Source organism: Kogia breviceps, chromosome 17 (genome assembly GCF_026419965.1).
Source record: "Kogia breviceps isolate mKogBre1 chromosome 17, mKogBre1 haplotype 1, whole genome shotgun sequence".
Lineage (NCBI taxonomy): Eukaryota > Metazoa > Chordata > Mammalia > Artiodactyla > Physeteridae > Kogia > Kogia breviceps.
This window is the reverse complement of record NC_081326.1, coordinates 14,551,320-14,577,817: the sequence shown is the minus strand read 5'-3', so window position 1 is coordinate 14,577,817 and position 26,498 is coordinate 14,551,320. Positions and strand designations below refer to the sequence as shown.

Below are 26,498 nucleotides of genomic sequence, written 5' to 3'. Positions count from 1 at the left end.
AGTTAAAACTTTTTAAAAGTTCTAATCAGAGAAGTCTTGCTTGCATCTCTATTCCCGACACGCCACCTGCCTACCCCGCATAGGCAGCTATATTCATACGTTTTTATTTATCCTCCCTGACTCTTTTTCCAAATATAAGGAATTAATATACATACATGTTTTTATTCCCCCATCTTTCTGATACAAAAGAGCATACTACGAACACTCTTTTGTGTTTTGCTTTTTATCACTTGACAGTATATCCCGCAAATTACTTCATCTCAGTTCATAGAGATCTTTTCATTCTCTTTGATGGCTGCATAGTATTCCATTGTGTGGATGTACCATACTTTATCCATAGTGCCCTATGGGTGGACATCTGTGTTGTTCCTAATACTTTGTCATTACAAATAATGTAATGAATAAGTTGTATGTATTTTTTTGTATTTGTAAAGGTGTATTTTTCAGGGTAAATTTTAGCAGTGGGATTGATAGGTCAAAGGATTAATGCATGTGTAATTTTGCTAGAAAATGCCAGATTCCCCTCCATACGGGCTCTACCATTTTTTCACTCCCACCAGCAACATATGAAAGCACTTTCTTCTCATGGTCTTACCATAAAGTGTGTGTGTATGTATATACACATACATACATACATACATACATATATAGATTTGAATAAAATGTGTTCTTAAATAATAAGAGCACTATCTGAATAGTGGAATGATTGGTGATTTTTATCTCCTTCAACTGCTTTCCTTTTCTGTTTTCCAAATTTGTTGTAATCAGTACTTGTTACTTACAAAATAAGAAAGAAGACGTGGCAAAAGTATTAAATTTGCACTTCAGAGTGAGAATTTTGATTTAGCTAAAGGGGAGAATTTTCTGATGATAATTTGCAGTGGGCCAAAAGAGAAAAAGGAGCTATTTTTAAAACGTAGTGACATCATTTATTCGTGTCTTGTCCAGAGAGAAAGACAGAAAATAATTGACTTCTCAAAATTTCTTCTAAGCCTAAGAGTTCATAATTGTTACTGTTTCTTCTTTCCTCTTTCAACCAGAGTTATATACACACCTGGCCACACTGATGATCATATGGCCCTACTTTTAGAAGAGGAAAATGCTCTCTTTTCTGGAGATTGCATCCTAGGGGAAGGCACAACCATATTTGAAGACCTCTATGATTATATGAGCTCCCTAAAAGAGTTATTAAAAATCAAAGCTCAAGTTATATATCCAGGTGGGTAATATTATTAATCTAGCAAACCATTTGTGTCAAATGATGAGGAAGATTCATTTTGGTTTGTCTGTGTGTGTTCTTTGTGGTTTCAGCCTTGAAGAGATGCATATAAATTGCTTCTTTCTAAATTACACCCCTAAGTCTTGTCTAGCAATACAATGAAAAAGAAGACCAAGAGTTGTATTAATAACTTACTTAAAAGATATGAGGGTTATTTTTTAACATCTGCACAGCTATTAATAGAACTGTTAAATGCAATAAACCTACTGGAACAAGAAAAATGTTTTCATTCCGTAAGCTATCTTCCGTTTTGTTAACTTGATTTCTGTTGTGGACTACATTTTAGCCATGTAACCAACCTTGGGTAACATTTGATGTCTGAGCTTTAGTTTTTTAACTCATTGATGGAAATATCAGTAGCTTCTATGTCAACTGTAAAATTGTGTATTTATTTCCATTCTCCAGAAAAAGAAACCTGTTGTTAATATATCACTATAGCTGTCACTGCCCTGCTTTACAATACGAATCTCTCCTCCATCCTGAAAGCTAAGAAAGATACAGTACCCAACAAGAGGCCCCCAGAAGGAAAAAGAGACTCGATTACTTAATTTTTTAAGTCCTTCCAACTTGTTCCTAACCAAAGAGCCATGGAAAGATCTGTAAATACAGTGTCTTCAGTACCTTCATATTCTCTCATGAGTTCCCACTGCTGAGGGGATAGGAAACATACAGTGAGGCTGGGCATTTGGATTAATTTTGTGACATAAAAGGAGTGGAGGATGACAGCTCTTTTGAAAGAGAAGACAGTAGACATTTGATGCACCCACATTGGAATAAAGCTAATGAGAGGCTGCCCGGTGCAGGTTCTTGGAGTGTTGGCTTTAGTGAATCCAGTGAACTGGCTTATTGGCACAGCAGGAGCTCATATGTCAATGACGGTCTATAGCCGTAGCCACCATATATTAAAGCCTGCTACCCTACCCGCCAGGTACTGTGCAGGGACCTTCACAGAGCTGTCCTCACCAAAACCCAGAGAAGCAGGTAGCTGAAGAAATAAACTCGGGAGATTCATAGACTGTCCCAGCCACACAGCTAGTAAATGATAGTTGGTATCCTAAAGCCCATGCTCTTTACCTAACAGGTTTGTCTGCTTCTGGTATTTTGTTCTCAACCCTCTTGCAGATTTGTGTGATATGTTCATTTTCACTGTCTTAAAGAGCAAGTAAATTCCAATATAACTTTACCTGGGTTATCAACATTTCTGAATTGCTAGCCTATACATAAGATTCTTAAAGGTCTCTTGTGGTTCTTGTGAATTTTTAATAGGTCTTGGTGACTTACATGAAGCTACCTTTTACATTCCCCTTTTCAATCTTTGATAAGCATAGTGGTTAATAGCACAGAGTGGTTAAAAGCTCCTGAATCAGAATCCCAGCTCCACCCCTTCTTAGCTGTGTAACTGTAGGCAGATTATTTACCCTCCCTATGCCTCAGTTTCTGCTGTACAAAGAGGATAATAAAAGTATCAATACCTACTTCATGGGCTTCTTGTAAGAATAAGGTATATTCAGCATTTAGAGCAACGTCTGACAGATAACGAACACTGTAAATATTACCTATTAATACTGTTGTGGTTACTGTTTTTATTGCTGTATTCTTACTGTTAAATTTTTATTTTCTAACTTTTAATGAACACAATAATATCTTATATAGATTTTGATATAATTATCTAATGTTTTGGGGCATTATATGTAATTTTTAAATCTCTTATTACCTGTATAGTTTTCCAGATAATTCTTATTTGTCATGTATTTTTCAATATGCTATATGAAATATTTTTAAAGAGAGTAAATTAACTTCAGTTGTACTTAAAATTTTTCATCTGGTTGAAATCATTTTTGTAATTATTCTGATGCAGGACATGGCCCAGTAATCCATAATGCCGAAGCTAAAATTCTACAATACATTTCTCACAGAAATATCCGAGAACAGCAAATTCTTACATTGTTTCAGGAGAACTCTGAAAAGTCATTCACAGCAATGGATCTTGTAAAAGTTATCTACAAGGTAATTTTCATTTATCTTATTTGTTCAAAGGCACGATTTTCATAGAATAATCTATTCAGTGGACTCTAGACGTGGTAAACTCATCCGATCCCAGAGCAGCGTGAGTCTGTTAGTTTTGTAAGTCATGTCACTCGTATGGATTTGAGCCCATCAATCTCAACCTTCTGGAACACAGAAGTTAGACAAACACTGGCCCGCAGAACAAAAACAACCATCGTGAGCCATTATGAAGCCTTTTATACTCCACTCTGTAGGGGAGATCACGGCCAACAGCCTGGCGGTTAATCTTTGTTAGGATTTGTGTATTATTCTAGCCATGTTGATGGTCTGGTGTCCTGACCGGCAGCGAGTAAGGGGTGATCTGCTAGAGACAGCTACTGGGGTACCAGCAGTGAGAAGCGGTAGCAATGCTCACAGCAGATTAAAGGGAGAAAGGCTGGCCATGAAGAAGGGCATGGGTAGAGCCACTTAGAATAGAGAGAGAGGGCCGCTCACTCGGTGGCCTCTGAGTGCATCACTACATGCCAGCGCTGCGTGGCAATCCATCAGTATGATTCGGTTTTTCCGCAAATGTTTATTCGATACCTGCTTCGGGGTTAAGAATGGAATAAGATGATCTGGGTTTTAAAACTCCCACTACCATAACCTGTATGGCCACAAAATACCATAACTGAGAGAGTATAACTAAAGATGAGCTTGAAAAGGAACCTGGGCCAGTTTCAGTTAGTAAAGGACCATAATGTCCCATGGGTCTAATTTCTCAAAATCCAGGTATCTCAGTGGGCTTTGTTTTAAAAGGGAGGAATGAATGATTAAAAGGGCTGACAATAAAAAGTGCCAGGAGCAAAGGGGTATTGCAGATGTTTACATTCTGCAAAAGAGTTCATTTCCTCATAATACTAAAGTTTAGCCACTCTAGACTCTAAGTTTTTTCTAACCCCAGTACAGACAGCAGATCTCTCTGATAACCCTCACAGATGGGTCATCCAGTGACTGTGCAGGCCTCAGAAATGCTGGTCCTGCATTCAGAGACGTGTTCAGGGATGTGTTCACTGCACACCCGTGTGAAGCACCTGTCACACACACCTAACAGCATTAGGTATTGCAGAGACATTTATTCATTCCACAGATGCTTACTGAACGCCCTCATGTACCACACACTGGACTAGGTGCAGAGACACACAGATGACTACAGATCCCCGCCCTCCACGGACTCACGGTTTCGCGAAGACAGACATGTTAAACAGATTCTTGCAATTCTGGCTGTATCATAATAGCTCCCAGTTTTGAGCACATGATTATGTGTTAGACACTGTACTAGACGCTTCACATTTCCAATTGTAATTTGAAGTACTTAATTTCAAGTACCTTGAATTTTCACTGCATAAAGATACTGTTATTCCAACGTAACAGATTAAAAATAGACTCAGAAAGTGTGAGCTAAGTAAGTTTTCCAAGGGCACAAAACTAGCAGATGTCACACACTCAAATGTCAGAAGTCAGATACTCAAATCTTGTGTTTTTCTATCACACCACGCTTCCTGCAAGGCCCATACACAGTACGTCAGGGCATAAAGGAAAGAGGAGTCATTTCTGCCTGGTGAAGATGCAGGGTGGTGAGGCTTGTCCAGAAAAGCTTCGGAAATTTAATTATTGAATCGGATCTTGAAGAAGGAGTCAGGCCAGAGTACAGGAGAAGAGAAGTCATTCTAGACAGAAGGGAAGATGTGTTCACACACTGGGAGTCACAAAGGCATCATGTGTGTTTGAAAACCCACAGAGAAAATGCATCTGACTGGAGCCCAGAATGTATATTGCAGATGGGCAGGGAGGGGGTCCCAGGAAATGAGGCAAGAAAGGCAGGCACGGCAGGTCAGGGGACGCCCTTGGTTGCCATGCTAAAAAACTGTGGGCTTCAGCCAATAAGCTGGGAATGACCACCCATCTTAGGCAGGGAGTCACATAATTAGACCTAGAAAATCACACTGGTAGATATAATATATGGTACTGGAGCTTCAGGGAGTTTGGGGTCGGAGCTTTCTGCTTGGGAATCATTAACACATGATGTTGCGGTGAGAAGTTGATCAAGTAAAAAGAGAAGAGAGTCAATGATACAATTCATCATGAGAATCAGTATTGAAGAGAAATCGGGGAAGAATATCCAGGATGAAGATGAAATCATAAGAGGTAAAATAACCAAGGGAAAAGAGAAGAGTTCTTCCAAATGGAGAGACTAGCCAGTTGATTTCAGGTAAAATGAGGACGGAAAAGAATTCTCTGAATTTTTTTTTTTTTTTTTTTTTTTTTTTTTTTTTTTTTTTTTTTTTTTGTGGTACGCGGGCCTCACTGTTGTGGCCTCTCCCTTGCGGAGCACAGGCTCCGGACGCGCAGGCTCAGCGGCCATGGCTCACGGGCCCAGCCGCTCCGCGGCATGTGGGATCTTCCCAGACCGGGGCACGAACCCGTGTCCCCTGCATCGGCAGGCGGATTCTCAACCACTGCGCCACCAGGGAAGCCCGAATTCTCTGAATTTTGATTAAAATATAATTCAATGATCTTTGCAAAACTTTTTCGGGGAGCTGAGAAATGGAGATAGTCAATTTAGTCAAGAAGCTTGACTTGAGGAAAATTCTTATTTAAATCATATAAGGAGACAACTACTGTATGTTACCACTTGTAATGTGGAATCTAAAAACTACAACAAACTAGTGAATATAACAAAAAAAGAAACAGACTCATAGCTATAGAGAACAAATTAGTGGTTACCGGTGGGGAGAGGGAAGGGGGAGGGGCAATAAAAGGGTAGGGGAGTATAACCTGTCATGTATAAAATAAGCTACCAAGATAAATATATTGTACAACACAGGGAAGAAGGCCAGTATCCTATAGTAACTAAATGGAGTATAACCTTTAAGAATTGTGAAGCACCATATCGTTCTTAACGTTAATATCGTATATCAAGTATCCTCCAATAAAATTAAAAATACATACTTAGAAAAAAGAATAAAAGGAATATTTATTTTGTTTACCATTCAGATAATAGTTGTCAATATTACATTACTAGCTTGACAAAAATAAAGGAAAAATTGTAAGATTTAAGGTGGAGACATATATACTTTTAATAAAAATGTGCAAAGACATTACCATGTAAGCTAATCAACAGACCATAGGGCCAACTGTCTGTAGAATCATCAAAACTACCTACAATAATTTTTATGTTTATTTATTCATTCATTTGTAAAATAGTGAGTTCCCACTATGTGCCATTTTGCTAAGCACTGGGTATTCAGTAGTGAACAGATGCTGCTACTGTATTGTCTTTATGGAGCTTACAGTCTGTTTTGCCTATAAGTATACTTCTAATAATATAGGGAGTCAAAGCAAGACATATATAAGATGAAACAGTGTTGATTATTACTCTGCAAAACTGTATTTGAATTAAGACCGTATTATTTTGCCTTTTTTCTTTAAAAGTTGCAAAAAGATTAACTCTGTTCTTTTTTAAAAAAGAAATGCTTTACTTTCACTCTCATTTTTCTTTGAGGATACTCCTGAGCATTTACATGAAATGGCCGAACATAACATCTTACTTCATTTGAAAAAACTAGAAAAGGAAGGGAAAATATGTAAGTATTCTTCCAAATTTTAGTTCTTTTATTACCAGCACTTAAAATATTTGTTAACAAATGAACTAGTTTCCTTTGAGGAAAAACATCACCCACCAGAGTTCTCCCTTGAATGTCACCGTCAGTTGGAGAGACAGTCACTAGGAAGGGTCAGTAGCAAAAGGCCAGGGGATCACAAGTTAGAACAAAAGCTTCCACAGGAATGAGAATCATCTCGCATGGGGGTTCCAGTCCTCACCCACCAGAACGACAGTGACGGGCATGTAGCGGGAAGAGAGCTTCTCCTCTCCCAGACCACACGAGCACGAAGAATTTTACACGTATCGATAGGAGATTTGGGAACGGCCAGAGGTCTAGCAGCGGTAAAGGTAGCAAACTCAAAGATACTAAAGCAGTAATTCTGTAATTGTTCCCTAGTGTTAAGTTAATTTGTCAAGTTAATAATCTTAGAAGTTTGATCCTTAAAAAGCAAGAGGTGCGAAGTTGGACTTTGTGTAGAAGCTTCAGCAACATCTTTATATGTACCCCCCCCCCAAGAAAAACCCCAACTTTATATTGAGCAACACAATTATTTTAGGAATTAATGCCATTTCTAGTTACAAGATAACTTAAAATCTAGTGATTTGCTCATCTTTTGTTAAATTTTTACTCTGTAATTTTCTTTGCATAGTTAGCAACATGGATCCTGAGGAGAAATGGAAAGCTCACCTTTAGTTTCAGCTTAAAGAAAGATTGTGTGGTTCTGTTTGTAGAGAATGGTATGTTTTGTTAACTATTAATTATTTACAGAGAATATAGCATGTGGAACGTTGAAAATAATCCTAAATATACTTTAAAATAACATCATACTTATTCTAAAGTATGTAAATTACATTTTGCACCTATAATATTAGCTATGTGTCTCACCTAGGTCTTATAACATTTTACCGAAAATTCAAAATCCAACAGTTTATCCATTTTCAATACATAAAATAAGTTTCTTTTAAAGTTATAAAAGTTAATGTCATTTAAACTGGATATTATTCTTAGAGGTTATTTATCTATTACCAGTGGTCAGTAATACTGTTTTTTCTAGCTGCTTCAATCAACAGCACAGGTTTCAGTGTAATCGATTCTTCCTTTTCTGCAACGTTTGTCTACATCTGTAGATTACAGGCTTGTTTTCATATTTCTATCAATTATATCATGATTATATATCAGTTCTATACCTCTGTATCGTGTATATTTTCTCCTAGTGGCATCCCACAAATGATTTATATAAATCAACTTCTGGTAATAGAAAAATATTAAATTCCCAATTAAAGTCATTGTAAATAAATCATTATTTCTGTTATCCATTAGTACAACCAACTTACTTTCCAAATTTAGGTTTTCATATATAGTCATCAGCACATATATGAATTATATACCAAAGTTTTTAAAATTAGAATATTATAAGACAGAATTTTTTATAAGAAGTGTTTTTAAATCGTGGTTAGGGGACTTCCGTGGTGGCACAGTGGTTAAGAATCCACCTGCCAGTGCAGGGGACGTCAGTTCGAGCTCTGGTCCAGGAAGATCCTACGTGCCACGGAGCAACTAAGCCCGTGCGCCATGACTCCTGAGCCTGCACTCTTAGAGCCCATGAGCCGCAACTGCGGAGCCCGCATGCCACAACTACTGAAACCTGCATGCCTAGAGCCCGTGCTCTGCAACAAGAGAAGCCACCACAATGAGAAAGCCACGCACCACGATGAAGAGCAGCCCCCGCTCGCTGCAACTAGAGAAAACCCGCGCACAGCAACGAAGACCCGGTGCAGCCAAAAATAAATAATTTTTTAAAAAACAGATAAGCAACAAGCATACCTGTTTAAAATAAATAGTAGTTAGGTTCTAAGGTAGCCCACCAATGCTTATTTAACCCATAAGGTTGCCAAATGACAATACAAAAATGAGCTCAGAATCCTGAAAGTATACTTTCTTTTCTCTTTTCTAAAGACTTGTTAAAAATTCTTTAAAAACTTGCGTTAACATCCTTACCTCTTCCTGCCCCTTTTCCAGAGGCCCCTAGAATTTTCATACCATTCTAAACTCCGGAGACCTGTTGTGTTCCTGAAACCATTCCATATTACAAAATGACTGTGAACTCAACAACAAAAAACAGACAACCCAATTCAAACGTGGGCAAAGGACTTGAGAAGACATTTGTCCCAAGAAGATATGCAAATGGCCAATAAGCACATGAGAAGATGCTCAACATCTCCAATCATGAGGGAAATGCAAATTAAAACCACAACACGTTAGGATACAGGGATGAGAAGGGCAGTTAGAACTGGGGGAATCGAATACACAAAGCTGAGGCGACATTGTCTTTCTAAGGTACCATGGCACACTTGAAGCTGCAAGTGCATCTGTTGAAAGAGGGGTGATGAGGGAAGGTTATTAAACTTGGTTCTTGAATGAGTCTAGGCAACTGAGCTTTATCAAAAGCAATGGCATCCACTAAGTATCTGCCTTGTGTGGGTACTGGGCCACATGCTGGGGATCCAAAGGGGAACAAAATAGCATCTCTGCTCTCAAAAGAAGCTCATCTGGTTGTGGAGACACACAATTACCATATGCAGTAGCAGTCAGTTTGTTTGGAGTAAAGGAAGAGTGTGTAGCCTGGTTGGGTTTCAGAAAGCTGCTTAGAGGCGGAGCCTAAGCCCAGTCTTGAAAGATGAGTCAGTGGCAGCCAGGTGATGAAGTTAGGGGTATCTGTTTGGGAGATGAGAAGATTGTTCTAGTTGGAAGAAATAGTGTATGCACATAAACAGAGAGGTGGCAGAGCATCACGTGGTTGGGGAACTAATTTATGTGACTAAACTACACTGTATAGTATTTGTGGGTTGAGGTCGTAAGGATAAGAAGCATCTCCTGGGAACCAGTGTGCCGTCATCCAGCCACACAGGATGGATATACACACTTTAGCGATTGGAAAGCAGGTGGTGGTCCGGGACAGGACTAGTATTATTTTGTTGTCTCCTCAACAGCGAGTTTGTCCCAGACCATGATGGTAATTTTGCTCCCCTTTTTGTTTCTATCGCTCCAGCCAATTACTTTACCCCCATTCAATACACCCAGAGGTTGTAGATTACTCATAGCTTCTGCTTACTCATTTTCTATTTACTCAAAAGAGTTTTTGCATTCTCCTTATCATCACCTCTGCCCTCTCCCTGTAATGCTTCAGCTTCTGTTTTGCAACCACTGGGTAGCTCTCTAGGTGTCTCAGGTTCAGATCTCCTCATACAAGAGGACCTGACTGGTGTGATTAATCTTCTGTATCCCTTTTGGAGAGCTCTCCCGCCATCCTGTCCTATATGTTACTGACCAGCCCTTATGGTAACTGCTCTAGACCAATCATCTGGGACCAGAAGGGTCCCAGGAAATTTTATCAGAAGGGTACCCCATTCGACAGAGGCAGCACACGGGGTAAGTATTCTGAGATGGCCTTTTCAGCACAGTAGGGGAGGGAAAAACGAAGCCAAAGGAGCCTCAGAGGTAGTAGAAGACAGAGTAAGAGATACGGGAAATATTTAAGAAGAGGAATAGAATTTAGGGACCTATTAGGTCTTGAGGGATGGGATCAGGTGGAAAGGAAGAAGCCCAGTAGAGCTATAGATTTCTGGCTCGGGCAGCTGGGTAGTTGCTGAATTGATAACCAGGATGAGGGAATACAGGAAATGGGGTACATAGAGTGGGTCAGGGAGGGATGATGCATTGTACTGTCGATGTGAGTCTGGAGCACCAGGGAACATCCAAAGAGAGATACCTGGTAAGCACTTAGATACACAGAGCTGGGGCTAAATAGGTAGCCTCTATTTTGTTGCAAGTTAGTGTGAGCAAAAGGGAAAGTTGGTTGGCACAGCTAACCAACCTGAGAAGGTTGAAGGTGAAGCCAGGTTTGTGAAGAAGAATGAAGATTTGGATCCCATCAGTACAACCCCAAACATCTTTTTGGGGGGTTGGCGGGGGTGGTCAGAGCCTCCACAGCAGACTGGCTTCTTCACATGGTGAAGGTTACGGGCAGCTGTGGGCTCCTAACTAGCAGGGAAAGCTAGGTCTTCCAGCTTCAGTTTGGAAAATCCTAGGGGAAGGACTCGATGACTTGTACTGGCTCATTACCCACACCTTGGACCAGTCCCTGTGGTCAGGGAAACATGAGGTTCTGTATTTAGCCCAGCTTTGGTCACATGCCTGCCCCTGTGGCCACAGTGGGTGAGATCTCTTCTCAGATGGAGAGGAGGCTCAGAGAAGTGTTCGGGACCAGTACTGATTCCTTCATAAATAGCTTTCCCTTCTTTCCAGTGTGTGTAGAAGAGATGAGAAATAAATCAGAGCTCTTTGCGGTAGCTCACTGGATGCCCCAGCCAACTCTGTGAAACCTGAATCTTTTCTGTGTGTTTCTGGGAGACTTTCTGAGTATTTTTAAGTTATTTGCGAGTATTTTCATATGTCCAGGTTGTCACTTCAAGAAAGAGTAAAATTAATAACCTATATGGGAAAAGAATCTGAAAAAGGATAGGTATATGTATGACTGAATCACTTTGCTGTACACCCGAAACTAACACATTATAAATCAATTATACTCCAATGTAAAATCAAAAAAAATTTTTTTAAAGAAAAAGTAAAGTTGACTAGTAGCAGGGAGGCTGGAATCCTAGAGAAAATGAGAAAAGATTTCAGTGCAGGTGTTTCTTAACTCCGCCAATGCTGAACTTCTGCGCCCTCTCCCTTGCCAGTCTCCCTTGCTCACCAACGCAGTGCACCGGCTTAAATCTTGCTACCAATTTCCAGGCATTGTTGCATCTGGAAAACTCATCAGTCTTTTCCCTTTTTTCCATTCTGGGGTGGGGAGGGGTCTTAAAAAGATACTTGGTTTTGTTGGGGGGAAAAAGTTCCACGTTTGAAATAATGACTGTGAAAATCTTAGTTCCAGCCGCTCTGATGCTGGGCCTTTTGAAACGTTTGGAATTAAAGCGGAGAATGGAGGAGGGGCCTGTATAAGTGTATTTACTTGTGTATGCAGGCAATATCTACGGAAAAACACCCCCAACATTTTAAAAAACAGTAACATTGGTTACCTCCCAAGAGGAGAACTTATGGGTAGCTGAGGAACCGGGGATAGGACCGGAAACATCACAATCTACCCTTTTATATCTTTGGACTTTTGAATTATTTGAATGTATTGCTTATTCAAAATATAAATAATAAAATGTCTTAATCAAAAGAAAAGGCCTGAGTCTGTCTCATAGAATCTACTGGGCTAGTCTCCCAGAACAGAGGGGAGGTACATGCCCACTGGGAAAATGGTAAGTTGACCTGCACCCCAATCTACAGAGAAGCTTAAGAAGGCAGTCTGGGTTAGAGAGAGATTAGGAAGTCACGGCCCTGAGGTTGCCATGAAAGCAATGGGTAAATGTACACAACCTTGGGGTGGGTACAAAGGAAGAGAATTGGCAAGGACGATTACGAAAGCTTGATCAAGGATAGGATAATCACTGGGAGAGAGGCGTGACAGCAACCAAGAGAGGCATCCAAAACGGGACAGTCAACAGTGTTAAATGAAGACTCTGATCTTATGTGCTGTTTATGCTTATTTTATCCATTATTGAATCATATAACATTAAATTCTCAAAAAAGTAGCTGCTGCTTACCAATTTTATCCTGAAAGACTGCTCAAAAATGCTAAAATTCTGAATCCCCCGCAAATCCATATTAAAACCCATTAACATTATAGGCAGTTTTTAAAAGCATATTAAGCATTATTGTTTGAAAATTAATTTGTGGTACTGATTTATGGCAGATGGATCACGTTTATTGCCATTCCTTTCCAAGAGCCCCCCCCAAATAATATATATTAAGTTTACAGAGGTACAGATAAAAAATAACAGTAAAAGATATAAACCCGAGAAGACCGTCGAAGAAGAGATTGCAGAGATTTCAACCAAATTTTGAAAAACGGCGGATGGAGTCAGGGAAGTGATGAAACTATAGCCAAAAATTGCTGGAGGGAAGAGGGCCAGTTCACCCTAACAACCCCTTGAGAAGATGAGGAGTTGGAGGCACCATATACTGCAAAAGGTAGGTACTGCTCTGCTCTAAAAGTGGGACTGGGGACTTCCCTGGTGGCACAGTGGTTAAGATTCTGCCTGCCCAGGGCTGGGGGTGTGGGTGGGATGAATTGGGAGATTGGAATTGACATGTATACACTGATGTGTACAAAATGGATGACTAAAAAGAACCTGCTGTATTAAAAAAAAAAAAAAAAAAAAAAAATCCGCCTGCCAATGCAGGGGACACGGGTTCGAGCCCTGGTCCGGGAAGATCCCACACGCCTCAGAGCAACTAAGCCCATGCGCCACAACTACTGAGCCTGCGCTTTAGAGCCCGCGAGCTGCAACTACCGAAGCCCGAGCGCCTAGAGCCCGTGCTCCGCAACAAGAGAAGCCACCGCAATGAGAAGCCTGAGCATCGCAACGAAGAGTAGCCCCCACTCGCAGCAACTCGAGGAAGCGCGTGCGCAGCAACAAAGCCCCAACGCAGCCAGAAATAAATAAATAAATTTTTTTTTTTAAAGTGGGATTGGTGAAAGCTTTTTTTTTTTTTTTTTTTTTTTTTTTGGCTTCACCACGTAGCATGTGGGACCTTAGTTCCCTGACCAGGGATTGAACTCACACCACTGGACCACCAGGTAAGTCCCCATAGTGAAAGCTTGTTATGTGCAACAGACCCCAGTGCTACTACACGGCCAGCCAACCACCACCCCAAAAAAGAGACTGAAGTGTATTCTTGAAGGTGAAAGGCAGAAAAAAGTTAAGCAAAAGTCAGAACAGTAGACCTCCATTCCCCTTTCCTCACCTGTCCCCAGAACAGCAGCTTCCAAATAGATGAATGCCAGGTAGAAGATTGGAAATTTCATCTCGAGAGAGCGAATGATCTAGAGAAAATTACCTGCACAAGCCCTGCTCACAAGACCCTAATCTCGTCAGAGACCTCACTTTGAACCATCGTTATAAAACCCCTCATCGAATCCTCCCAGGTTGGGGGAAAAAAAGAAAAAGAAAAAACCTGCACATACAGTTATATGTAGGTTCTCCACCACCATGGCCATATCTCCCTACAATTTGACAAATCCTCCCATACACTCACCCACATATACAGTTTCCAATCAGTATCTCTTAATATAAACAGAAATCAAACATCAGAAATGATGGAGTAAAACAAGGAAAAGTAAAGAAAAAAGTCAATGTAGAGAAAGCTTTTTAAAATTATTGGTATCTTTAGAGAGATAAGGGAAAGTATTACAATTTGTAAAATAAGAAAGATTACTACGAAAAGTAACTGTGGAAAAGTCTTGGAAACTAAAAATATATAACCAAAATAAATAGAACGGTTGGAAAACAAAGTTGAGAAAGTTCTTGGAAAACAACAACAAAGATGGAAAATAGAAGAAAAAAGACAGAAGACTTTAAAAGGAAACCAGGAGGTACAAAATCAAAGTAATAGGGGTCCAGAAAGAAAAGAACTGAAAATAGGCAGAAATTATCAAAGAAGAAATACACGAAGATTTCCCAGAACTGAAGGACATGAGTCTTTGCATTGAAAGGGTCTACTAAGTGCTCAACAGTGTAAAAAAAGATAAAACAATCCATACCAAGTCCTACCATTTCAAAATTTCAGAACATCAGAAATAAAGAGAAGCCCTTAGAAGCTTCCAGGCTATGGGTGTGGTGGTAGGATTGAGGGTTAGAATCACTTAGGAGGGAGCATGAATCAAAATGGCACTGGCTTTTTAAATGTAACAAGGGATTTTAGGACAGAATGCCTTCAACTCTCTGAGGGAAAAATTATTTGTGTCCTAGAAGTTTATAACCAACCGAATTATCAGTCATGTGTGCAGGTAAGGACTCAAAAAGTGCATCTGCCATGCACCTCTCTTTAGGGAACTGCTGGATAATGCACTCCAGAGAAACAAGAAGAAGGAAGGCGCACAGGTGCAACAGCGAATCCAATACAGGAAATTGTCAAGAGTGAGTTCTAAGGGAATTCCCTGGTGGTCCAGTGGTGAGGACTTCACACTTTCACTGCCAAGGGCCCAGGTTCAATCCCTGGTTGGGGAACTAAGATCCCACAAGCTGCACAGCGTGGCCAAAAACAAAAAAAAAGAAAAGTGAGTTCTAAGACAAAGGGGCCTGTCTCCAAAGCCTGCTCCATATTGGAGTAAGAGGAAGCGGAGGCTTCAGAGAGCGATCTCCCGGGCAGGGGAATGAAACGTTATCTGGGATGGTTGAGGCTTTGGGGGAAAGAAAGTGCTGGTAGTCAGACGACAACTCTAGTTGAGCAACTGAAACGACAATCAGTTAGTAGAAAACTATACTGGTGGCGGAGGGGGGAAATGTGGCGATTATTGATTCCAAAAACTAAGAACGATGCTAGGAAAGAAAGAAGCATGAAATGCTCTCTGACTCTTCAATTTTACATAGGCAATAACGGAAACAGTGATTAAAAATTGCGTTACAGGATAATGGAGGAAAGGAAATGGCAGGTCGAGCATGCTAAATCATTACCTGTGATAAGAGACTATCAATTCTATTACCCATTTCTTCCTTTTAGTGAGACCAACGTCTATTCTAATGGCATATGATGCAGCCCATGCTTTTAACATTTTCCCAAGGGTTGAAGAAAATTTTTCACTGAAAGCAGCTCTCTGGTTTTATACCACAGAAGGGTCCCCAGCCTACTTTGTGGAAGTAGATCGATCCTGCTTCTTTCCCCCACTTCAGTTTTCAAAAATGGTTAACATGCTGACCACAAGTGGTGTATCTCAAGATTTTATATCTAAACCTGAAACTCTAAGGAATATTGTTAACCATCCACTCTCTTGGTGCAAACATATGGCCTTGAACCACTTCCATCACTATCAAGTGGGGTACTTATTACCAATAAGCAAATTTCTGGTCGCTCGCTAACCAGATTTACTGAATCAGAATTCCTGAAAAGGACCAAGGAATATAATTTTTCCCATTGACCCAGGTAGTTCTTTATTCACACGAACAGAATTATAATTTAGTATTATGTTGTTGGTTTTTATTTTATCAAAGGTCAGTGTGAGATCCACACATATAAAATCTCTACCTGTTTTTTTTTCTTAATGCTATTGAGGGCAGTGTGTATTTTATAATTCAGTGTTCTTCAGTGTTCGTGGAATGAAATCTCAGATTTCAGAGCTAGGAAAAATGTTTTTCTCTCCTATGTGAACTGGTCTATTTCCTTTATGAGACTAGGGCTTGTCAAATTTGACTAACTATTAGAATCACCTGGGGAACTTTGAAAACATGCACCGCTTCCCAGACCCCAAGCCAGACACACTCACCAGAATCTCCAGGTTAGGGAGGATCCATGTGATACAGATAATTAACCATGTTTCGCACACTCCGCATGGGACAAACATCTAGCTAATTCAACATGTTCACATTTTGCCTTGACTTCCTGGAAGCTAGTCTTATAGCAATTTTTCTTGGAATTCAATTTTTAATATGATCATTGTCCTTTTCTTCCCCCATTTTATTACTTGTCTTATTTAGTATGTTTTTAAAGAATTTCAACTTCAGAGGAAATAATTTCTAATAATCCTGTCCTTTGGACCAGCACATTCTTTGCAATAGCATTTAAGCCTAAAATAAATCTGTTATTAGGATTAAAGAGTGAGAGAATGTTGTGAGCTTTTAAAAGTTTCATCATCCAGAGTTTATGGAGGCTTCGTGGGAAATTACTGTTAGAAAAGCACTCTGAAAACCACTGTTATTACTGCTGTATATAGAAAATTAAGATCCTGATCCCTTTTAGTCTCTTCGCTACGGGCACCCCCAAGACTAAATTCGTTGCTCTTCTTTCTTCTTATTCACCACCTCAAAGAGCTAATCCATTTGAGTCGTGTTAACCATCATCACCAAATGTATACTTGAGCTTGAATCTTTTGCTGTCTGCAGGAACTCTTCATGTAGCTGTCTCCCAAAGTCCAGACATCAATGTGAAGAAACTCGGTATATCTAAAACTGATCTCTCCTGTTTACTCCACAATCTCATAGTCCTGCTTACCTCTCCTTCCCAACTCACCATTTGGGTAAATAGCATCACCATTCCTCCCATGTCCCCAGCTGAATCTGTCCTGGATCACTCCTGTTTCTTTCAAGCCCCACACCATTTAGCAAGGCAATATTCCTGCTATAGTTTGAGGATGTAGATGCGATCCGAAGACCAAAGAAAATGCGGCTGGGTGTGAGAGATGCCCAGGAGGACTGATAAAACTGCCTAGGAAATGAAAGGGGCTTGCTTCACAGGAATGAAACCTATCGTTTCTCTCACAGAGTCTCAGGGATTTCTCCCTTTCTCTTTTCTTCCCTGGCCTAGCGCTCATTTCCTGAGTTAAACTACGACTAATTGATTTCCCAGTATGTGGGCCATTCCTGTTTCCATTCATCATGGTGGTGGTGGTGATGCTTTAGTAATATTATTTGTCCAATCAATTCCTCCTCTATAGACAAAGAATGATAATGGTACCTAACTCAATGAGTTGTTGTATTAAATGTTCTTTGTGTTGATCACAGTGCTTGGCACCCAATAAATATTAGTTGCTATTATTTTATTGTTGTTGTTAACAGAACACAGTCACATATTCCCTTATGATTATTTCACTTGGACTTAACACCAGTTAAGCTCCATAAAGCACCACACTTACTTTTTAGTAAAACCTTACCATAACTTTAAAAATTCACATCCTTCATCTGGGGAGTTAACATTTAATAGTTGTAAAATCTTAAACAAGTTATTTTACCGAGCCTCTGCTTCCTTATTTGAAGGAGGGAAAACGTTATGTTCCTGGTTGATAGGAGATTAAAATTAATAATGTAGCTCTCCAAGGACGTCGTCGTTGAGCTGTGTAGGAGAAAAGCTACCATGGCTTCCAGTTCTTTGACAAAACCTCGGATGCGTGGCCTCTGGCCAAGCGTCTGCGATTTCAAATTGTTGGAGCATTCGTTGTCTCCTTGGGAGTTGCAGCTTTCTATAAGTTTGCTGTGGCTGAACCACGAAAGAAGGCGTATGCAGATTTCTACAGAAATTATGATTCCATAAAAGATTTTGAGGAGATGAGGGAGGCAGGTATCTTTCAGAGGGCAAAGTGATTTTGGAATAGAAAGAATTTCTTTGGGTTGAGTTCCATGGAAGTTTGTCACTTACCTGTGTTCCTGAACTATGAACTCCTAATATCTGGGCTAAGGAATAGTTTCTCATGATACATAAACGATTAACAAATACCGTTAATAATGTATATATCAGCAGTGTTTGGGGGACTGCAAAGAACTGTACACATTTTACCTGTTTTCACTCGTGCTGTAAGCTTTGTCTTTGAGCACAAGGGCTGATGCAAACAAGGAAACAGCTCCAAAGAATCCTTGGCCACCACCCCAAGACCTTGGTTCTACTAGGCACCGAGCCATACACCATTTTTCTGATGGCTACAAGACATCATGTCAGCTCCACCAGTCACAAACTCCCTGAGGTATAAGACCTTCTAATTTTAGAAGCAGTTGAGCAAAGCATTTTGCACAGAGTGATGCTCTCATCATTTCATTCTCCTCAGGAGAAAGTGATCTACTGGGTGACCTCCCTGGCAGAGGTGAGTCTACAGTTGCTTTGCGAAGTACACCCCCAGTCTGCTGCTGCTGTGTCCTCACGTTCCCATCTCCCCAGGAACCACTTACCCACCACCATTTGCCTGCCTGTTCATGAGAACTAAGACCCTCTTGCAGGCGAAACAAGCTCAAAGTAGGACCACTCCTCTATCTGTGTCTGCTGAGTTTATTTCAGAAAGCCATCCTACTACACATCTTCAGAGTCCTTGGCTGTTGCCTGAAATACAAGCCGTCTATTCCATCCCATCCATCTAGTCTTCTCATTCACTCATGGTCATACTACTGTTGGATTTTGCTCCCCTGATCCAACCACCTCCTGCTGTTCCTCTACCTTTAGAACCTTCCCACCATGTTCCCTGGGACACCTGTGTTGGTTCACGTTCTTATTTGCCCAACACCCCTTCCTCTGCACCTTCTAATACTAGACTCACTTACCCTACCCATGGGAAATGCATGTGACCAAGATAGGCCGCGTGACCCAGAAATGATCATACAGCCAAGCCAGCTTTGTCTAGGTCTTCCTTTGGGATTGCTCTGATAGAACTTGCAAGTGACAATGTTCTCTGCCATGTAAATAAAGTCCATTGACTATAGGGAAAAATGAAGCCAACCTGAAACAAAAGACAGAAAGAAAGATACATTGAGAGAGAGTACTGATGAGGTCAAGTATCTGGTTCTAGCTCCCAAGATCCACAGAGCATCCCAATTCCCCAGAGCTTTTCTTTTGAATCTGCTGAATCTTGTGAATCTTCTTTTCAGTCCCTCGCAACTAGGAGAGTTATAATAAGAGAATCCACTCCAGTATAAAGAAACCCCCTACATCCTCCAACCCTGCACCAAGCATTCCCTTGACCAGCTGCTTAAACTGTATCCTAGCCCTCCCCTCAAACCACCAAGCCCCTTGAGTGGGGCTGACAGTCTCCGCCTGTCCAAACCCCTCCAGGGCCACCCTGTTCCTGTGGCCATCTTTCCCTCCACCCTTGTGGCTGTCACTCCCCTCTCATTCCTTCAAAACGGTCTTCCTGGCACTGCCCTTCCTGATCTCATCACAGACGGGAAGAACCTCCACTCAGGTCCACGACTGCTTTGTCTCTGCTGACCTTGCCTTGTCCCTCCTTCGTTTCCGTGTGAAAAGAGGTGTCCCCTCCTATGTAAAGTTAATCCTCTAGCTATGTGCTGGAGGATCCAAACCTTCAAGACCTCAGTCCATCCACGTTCCCACCTCTCCCCATCTCCCCAGTGTCTTCAACCTCGTCCTCTTCTCCCTTGTCTCGTATCTAAACGTGATCATCTGTCACATCATTCAACAGCAAACACAAAACCTACCTTAACTCCCTGATTCTTCTTTAGTGACCTACCCTGCTCTCTCCTCCCCTTTGAAGCTAAACTTCTTGAAATCACTTACACTTCCTGTTTCCATTTTTACACTTTGCATTCACCACTTTCTGAAACTGATCTCTCATCTATCAGAGAAGCATTAACTCAGGCCCTTGGTGTGCTAAACAAAGTGAGACTAAATAAAGTGAACTAAGTTATAGTTTAAATAAGGATAGACACTCCATCTTGGGTTCCTTAAGCTTCTAGAGGTCAGAAGATCACAGTCCTGCCCCTAGGGGGACCCAAGAGTGATCTGGCTGGGTCACAGCCTTTTCATTACCACTTAGTTGGCTCTCCCTCCAAGGGGGACGTGTCCTCTCTTGCCAATCTTTCCTAAGAGTAACCACACTGCATTATAAATTTGGCTTATCGTTTCCATAGCAGTAAACTTTATACTCAAGAAAATTATATCCCTTCCAACCATTAAAGCAATGATTTCGCTTCCTCTTAGAAATACAATTTCTTCCTCACAAGACAAGTGCAATTTTATATTCTTAAAATTTACTATAAATGATTTCACAACAGCATGTAAACAGATAAATGACCTGCTTTTTGTTTGTTTGTTTTTGCCGTACGCGGGCCTCTCACTGTCGTGGCCTCTCCCGTTGCGGAGCTCAGGCTCCGGACGCGCAGGCTCAGCGGCCATGGCTCACGGGCCCAGCCGCTCCGCGGCATCTGGGATCTTCCCAGGACCGGGGCACGAACCCACTTCCCCTGCATAGTCAGGCGGACTCTCCACCACTGCGCCACCACGGAAGCCCTGTTCTTTGTCTTTTTAATGGGCTTTGTGTTTCCATCAGAGCAAGAGCCAGTCTCTCCAATGGATCAGGTTGAGAATCATTGCTCTCTGGAAGTTCAGGGTCACCCTGGTAAGTGAAGCTCCTGGAGCACTATTTGTACTGAAACAGAATGGGTTTGTCCGACCAACAGGTTGCCAGCCCTGCGACTTTGCGCAAATTATTTAACCTCTCTGAGCCTCAGTTTCCCCATTTTTAAATTAGAATAACAACTATTCATAGGGTTTCTGTGAAAACTAAATGATGTAACTTATGTGAAAGCAAAATATAAATACCTGGAACACAGTAGTCATACAACAAATATTAGTTTCTTCTTTTCCATTCTTTTGTCCCCTGGGAGCTGTTGAAATCCAACAGTCCCATTTTAGTTCTTCCTTTTATTAGGCACGTGCTGTTGTACTTACATTCGCATCATCTCAGAACTGTTTTTTTCCTTTTCATATATGTCTTGTACGACCAACTAGAGATAACCTCTTTGACGGCAAAGATTGTCTCTCTGTTTCTTTGCTATTTCTCATAATTACAGCAACCCTATGCCACAGATTTTCCTGGATAGACCGCATTTCAAACAGTCTGCTTTTTGTCCTTTTCTAAATTATTAAAAATATCCTGAGAATCCCAACATTTCGGGATTCAAGCTACATTTGCGGAAACATCACTTGCCCACAAGACAGTGTCTGTACCCATAGGAGCCAGCGCCACGCTGGACACACAATAGCCTCCAGAGGTGGACACCCCTGAGCACTCAGTCTGCTTAAGAGAGGCCTCCGGAGCCCTGAGGGCCTCCTTAGACCACTTTCCCCACCACCATGACCCGCCTTCAGAGGATTTACCGGCAGTCCTCCCTCCCTATAAGCTTCTGAAGCAGCCCATCCTAAAAAGGAAGCTAAAATTAGAACTGATTCCCCACTTTCCCTAAAAGACCATCTGCAGAGTGGCCCCATGTGGCAGGACCCTTTCCACCTTACCTTAGTCCCCTTGGAGGCGAACCTCCAGGTCATCCACCGTCACCACATTCGCTCCCCCTCGTGGCTCTTCCTCCCTTGATTTGACTTCAGCTAACGTGCCCCCACCCTTCCACTGCATCCCCTAGAAGCCCAGCTGTGTCATCAGCCAAGCCCTCCACAGCCTCCACCCTTTTCTGCATCTTTTCTTTACCCTCTTGCACAGAAACCTGGGGCAGCTCTCACTGGAAACTGAAACCTGCTTCGCCCCGGAGCCTCGAGAGGCCGCTGCGCTCCCTCCCACCCCAGCACGCCGCAGAGCCGAGGGGAGGAGTGGGGGTGCCCATGCCCCTCCCTGCTGCCGACAGAGAGCTCTCCCCCCTCGCCCCCAAATCCGCGCTCTTCTGGAAGCCCATGCCCTCCAACTACACCACCCACTCACTACCCACGACGCCGCGACCAACACCCGCTCACCAGGCTCCTGACTCCGCTTCGTCCTCCTCACTCGTGCCGCATGTCAGCGCCCGCCCCCTTCCCCTTCAGCGCCCTGAGTCCCTCCTGGCGACAGAGCACCCATGAGGCGTGTGGAGGGCGCTCTCCCCTCCTACCGCCTCGACTCCTCGCTTCCGCTTCCGACGTGCGCCCTCCATCACGCCCCTCCCGTCTCGTCCCCAAGGACCGCACGACCTCGGGACTCATCCCCAGCCCCCCACCCTCTGACCGCTTGCTCTCTGGCCAGCTAGCCCCACTCCAACCCTCTTCCACTCCGTGGGCGCCCCCAGTTCCGAGGCCCCAGCGCTCTGCATCTGGGGATACAGCACTGGCAAGCAACAGATGGCACCCTCGGAAGGGCTGAGCTGGAGAGAATTTCGTGAAAGGCCCGTAGACAGAGGAGTGGGCCGGCTGAGAGAGCCCAGCAGAGACAGGGGAAGCTCCCGGGCAGCCTGAAGACGCAGAGGAGAGAAAGAGGTACTGAGCCCAGCAAGAGCTGGAAGTGAGAGAAAGGCTGACAGGGGCTGTGGCCACCGCAGAACACAGGCCCGGCCAGAACCATCATAAGGCCAGGAGGGATCAGGGGAGAACAGACCCCCAAAACTCACTTCTGGTTTTTGGCCAGTGCCTCCCATTGGCTGAACTCAGAGGGCCGGGGAGCCTCCGTGACGCGATCTGAAGAGGTTTGCCTTTCCCAGCAAACAAGGGTGGATTGTGGGTGGAGGGTGACCAGGTAGGAGAAGCACAGCCACCTCCTCACAGCCCTGGCCTATTCTGCAATTCCCCTCAACATCCTTGCCCCTCTGGCACGCTGGCCTGGCCGACCCCAACTCTCTGCCTTCTCCAGAGCTGGATCCAAGCAGGGGGATGGGACCAAAGACAATTATGGGGCTCTGCTTACCAGTCTCACTTTAAATGCAGGCTGGCCGGGGGGTTCTCAGGCTGCACCTCAGCCTGAGGTCTTCCTGCTGGCCCTCCCTCCTTCCTCTCACAGGTGTCAGACACGTATCGCGGTCTGCAGCCTTTCCCTACCGACTCCTCTCCCATCTACTTTTCACGTACGTTGCTGACGACGAATCCCTTACGATTCTAACTTGGTCTTGGTGTCTGTTTCCTGGATCACCTCCGCTGCCACAGACTCACATCCTCTGTCTTGCCAAGTCCAATGGCCATCCCAAGTCCTACAGCCGTCCAGAGTATGGTAGGTTTCATGCAACTAAAAGAACACCAGTGGGGGTATTTTCTCACAAAAGAGTGAAAAATGACTACATTTTAAGGTTTGAAAGAGTCCATTTCAGTTTTAAAATTCACTTTAGTGGAACAATTAATTTCCAAATGACCTAGAATATTTCCATGTCACCCTTCACCAAACAGGTCTTGAAAATACCCATCACATTGGTAATGACTTGTTTACTGTCTTCCATTCCAGGTATATGAGTTTCAAGGACAAAAACGAAGTCTTTCTTTGGGGAATAATAAAAATGTTCTAAAGTTAGATTGTGGTGGTGGTTGCCCAATTTTGTAAATATACTAAAAAATCATCAAATTGTACTCTTGAAATAGGTGAACTACGTGATATAAATTATATCTCATTAAAGCTATTTTTTTAAATGCAGTTGAATCATTAGAGATGGCCACAGAAGTCAGTAAAGGTTTCAGTGAAGTCACCTGTGAATGAGACTTGAAGCAACAGTTGGCGTGTGCTGCGTAGATGAGGGGAGGGGAGAAAACATCCCAGACAGAAGCAGCAGCAAGCACAAAGCCAGGGAGAGCGTGGGAAGAGGACAGACTATCGTGTGTATAGATTTGGAAGCCAGTGGTGCTGGTACGAAGAGATTGGGGCCTATAGAGGCAGGGTTTGAGCATGTCTGGGTAGGCAGAAGCCAAACTGTAAAGCACTATTTAGTCATGCTAGCTTCCCACAAAGGAAAAGGGCAACCACCAAAAAATGTTGAAAAATTTTGTTAGAAAGATCATTCTAATATGAAATTGGAAGGTGATTTGGAGGTAGGTAAAACTAGTAATTGTTTGATCCGAAAGTAGGAAAATAACAATAGCTAACATTTGGGACTTCCCTGGTAGTCCAGCAGTTAGGACTCCATGCTTCCACGGCAGGGGGCACCGGTTCAATCCCTGGTCAGGGAACTAAGATCCCGCAAGCAGCGTGGCCAAAAAGAAAAAATAATAACAATAATAGCTAACATTGATACCTAACTCTCTACTAAGCACTTTCCTGGAATCATCTCATTTCGTTGCTAAAGTAGGCTACAGGTACTACAATTATCTCCTTTTTATTGATGATATGATTTGCTCCCTCACCTCTTCAAGTCTTCAGGCAAATGCAATTTCCCACACTTTCCCTATTCCCCTTGCTTTATTTTTCTCCGGGACCCTCATCTCAATTTAAGACATGTTTCACTTTGTAAATCTTGTGTAAAGATCCTCTTCCCATACTAAAATGAAAGCCCGTAAGAAGAGGTTCAATTGTACTTTTCCTTCAGTTCTGTATCCCCAGTGCTTAGCATATGGTAGCTGCCCAATAAATAGTTTTTTGAATGCATGAATACGTAAATAAATGAAGAAATCGAACCTCATGGAGATAAGTAACCATGATCATACAGATAATGAGTGACAGAATTCTGACTTAAAAACCCATGTTCTAAAACCACTAAGTCATTCACCAGACTTGTAATATTGTAGGCGAGTGGTGAGTCCCCTCCTGAGAGTGCAGCAGTGGGAAAGGGAAGGGGGGACTGATTGGCCTTGGGTTTCTTTGGTAATAGTTTGGATATAGAAGGATGCTGAAAGGGATCAGTCCAGGATGACTCTGGTTTCTAGATTTGCCAAATGGGTAAACAGTGTGGTTCAATTCATCTGGAGAAAGAATACAAGGAGTCTTGGTTTGGGCAGAAATATGGAAGAGGAAGACATGTCTCATCCACAAACTTTTAAAAATCATCTCCCTAGATTACCAAGAAGTGTCGTTAATAATAAATACGAGGCCAGTAACCCCAAATTTATGAACTTACTTCAGCCGCATGCCCGTTGGGGGATGGGTAGGAGAGACCAAATAGGAATTGTTCTCTTTTGAAAACTAGCTCAAGGCTACAAAGAACAGGAAACAAGTCCTCAGGTGTGTTTAAAATAACTCTGAAGTTAACTTTTAAGGCAGCTGCTAAAACCGAAGAATGCCCCTACGCTTGTGGAGTTAAGCTGTACTCATACATTTAGATTATTTTGCTGGTGGCAGTGGCTTTCAAGAAGTGACAATCAATGTGGAAGCAGGCACTGACCCCCAAGGCCAGGGTGGCACAGAGGGCGGAAAGCACGCTTGCACCCGCGCACGCCCTAGCACATGGCCGCCGTGTGACCGCGGCGCGGACTCAGCCTCTTAAGTAACCGCAGGAAGCTCGCGCCTCAAAAGACTCCCAACCCCCGCCCTGGCGCGGGGCAAGGGAGGCGCCGCTCAGGTTTCTCACACTCGCCCGGCCCCGGGCAGACGGCCTCCGCTCCCTAGGCGGCGCTGTGGGCTCGCAGGGCCGGCCGCGGCAAGAGAGAGAGAGAGAGAGCCGTTTCCCCAGTGCGCATGCTCGCCTCCTCTGTGGGCTTGCCCGTTTTTTTCTTTTCCCGGCGGCCCCGGCGGCTGCGTACTGGCTGTGGGATGGGAAGTGAAGCCCCAGCGAGCGGTAGCGGCGGGGCTGTGAGGAGCCGCCAGGGGCAGGCGGCGGCGGCGGCGGCGAGTCGGTGAGCAGCTGGGAAGAGTGGAGCCGGGGCGGAGCACCTGCAGGCACGGGAGACGGCTTCACCATGGCGATTCGCAAGAAGAGCACCAAGAGCCCCCCGGTCCTGAGCCACGAATTCGTCCTGCAGAATCACGCGGACATCGTCTCCTGTGTGGCGATGGTCTTCTTGCTGGGTCTCATGTTCGAGGTGAGCCCTGCCCGCGCCCGAATCTCCCGCCCGCCGTCCCCTCCCCGGGCCCCGGCTGCCAGCTCAGCCCTTCGGCCCGGGACCGCGGGGGACTCCTGTGGTGGTGGGGCGGGGGAGGTGCCGGCCGCCGGGCCCGGAGGAGCGGACCTGCCCCGCCCCGCGCCGAGCCGGCCTGAGGCTGCGGAGCCCCGGGAGCCTGGCCGCCGTGCACCCGCAGGGGCCGGGGCCGCCGCGTTCGCCCCCTCGGTCGCGGCGCACGCCGCCCTCCCGCCGCCGCCCTCTCCCGCGGGCCGCGCCGCGCAGTTCTTGGTTCCCGCGAAGGGTTACGTGGC

The 26,498-nt window shown here is 43.4% G+C and overlaps 1 protein-coding gene and 3 pseudogenes across 10 annotated transcripts in view; all 4 read left to right on the top strand.

The window, feature by feature from the left end:
* The window catches only part of LOC131743670 (cytochrome c oxidase subunit 6C-like), an 81,905-nt pseudogene extending 69,740 nt beyond the window's left edge, over positions 1–12,165 (top strand).
* LOC131743667 (cytochrome c oxidase subunit 6C-like) overlaps positions 1–12,165 on the top strand; it is a 38,331-nt pseudogene extending 26,166 nt beyond the window's left edge.
* Positions 12,166–17,889: 5,724 nt separating this feature from the next.
* Positions 17,890–18,320, top strand: LOC131743761 (cytochrome c oxidase subunit 6C-like; annotated as a pseudogene).
* A 4,009-nt stretch (positions 18,321–22,329) lies between these two features.
* The window catches only part of LOC131744262 (endoribonuclease LACTB2-like), a 45,244-nt gene continuing 41,075 nt past the window's right edge, over positions 22,330–26,498 (top strand). For 7 of the 10 annotated variants that reach the window (XR_010837516.1, XR_010837519.1, XR_010837520.1 and 4 more), the window contains exons 1-3: positions 22,330–22,713; positions 23,231–23,437; positions 23,853–26,166. The gene's annotated coding sequence lies outside the window, so the exon portion shown is untranslated. Of the gene's footprint in view, positions 22,714–23,230; positions 23,438–23,852; positions 26,167–26,498 lie in introns of those variants that run through there. The other 3 variants (XR_010837515.1, XM_067017576.1, XM_059043647.2) reach the window with 3 other exon arrangements.